The sequence below is a fragment of the Octopus bimaculoides genome, chromosome 20 (assembly GCF_001194135.2).
Source record: "Octopus bimaculoides isolate UCB-OBI-ISO-001 chromosome 20, ASM119413v2, whole genome shotgun sequence".
NCBI lineage: Eukaryota > Metazoa > Mollusca > Cephalopoda > Octopoda > Octopodidae > Octopus > Octopus bimaculoides.
In genome coordinates this window covers 46,203,387-46,204,618 of record NC_069000.1, presented here as the reverse complement: position 1 = coordinate 46,204,618, position 1,232 = coordinate 46,203,387, and positions in this window count along the sequence as shown.

The window sequence follows — 1,232 nt, the reverse complement described above, 5'->3', positions numbered from 1 at the left end:
TATATATATATATATATATATATATATATATATATATATGTGTGTGTGTGTGTGTGTGTGTGTGTGTGTGTCTGTGTTTGTGTGTATTTATATAACGTATGTATATATTAATGTATTTTTTCATATATATTTATGATATAAATGTACATAAGATTATTTATGTACATATACATATATGTGTGTGTGTGTGTATGTGTGTGTGTGTATATATGTTTGTATGTATGTATGTATTCATGTATGCATGCATAATTGTGCAAATATGCAAATATGATTGTACATCCGTTTTATGTCTGTGTACCCGGCTACACCGAGTATATTTAATCCTTGTGCTGAATATTAAAATTTTGTTCAAAAATGCCATTAGCGACTCCAAGAACCATCGAATGTTAGGAATAATGAATCGCTATATCTGCAATAATTCCTTGGAAATCCGAATGAAGGAATATCTTTTATGGGAAATTGGTTTAGCCATCTGCCAAGTATGGAACCTCTCAAGAATGATTTTTCTGTTTCTAAATATTAAATATTCTGATTCATCGACTTTAGGCTTTGCTTATCCGGCAAATAGTTCAGTTGGTCTTTTCAAAGTTCTACATCAGCTACAAACATCAACATTATGGAGTAAGCTGTTCGCCGGTAGAAGAGGTTCAAGGAAGGTAAAGAAAAAGGTGAGAAACGATAAGAAGGGTATGAGGAAGGGGGATGTTAGGACATCAGAACTGATTGAGAACATTTGCAATTTTCTTGTTGAAGACCATCAAAGTTGGTGAATTGTTGAGGCAGCTGTACACAGAAATATTCATGAAGATCTGAGCATGCGCAAGTTTTGTGCGAAGTCTCTTCCCAAGGGCTCAGTGAGAAGCAACCTAGTAACCAACGACCAGACAGGGAAGGGCATCAAAACTGTTCTTCACCTTCCCTGTCGTCCAGACCTTGTTCCCCGCGATTTTTGGTTGTCTTCAGTCTGAAGGAGGACCTCAAGAGCAGTCCTTTCGAAAATGAAGAAGGCTGTGCCAGGGGTGTTGGACACCTTCACTTTAGAAGATTTCTATGGGGCCTTCATGAAGTGGTTGGAGCACCACAACAAGTGTATTGATGTCAGAGGAAACTACTCTGGAAGAGATTAGAGTTTAGTACTTCTTGGAAATTAGGAAATGTCTCTCCTGAAAAAGTTTCAAAGCTTCTGGAATGCACCTTACGTATGCGTGAATATATATATATATATATATATA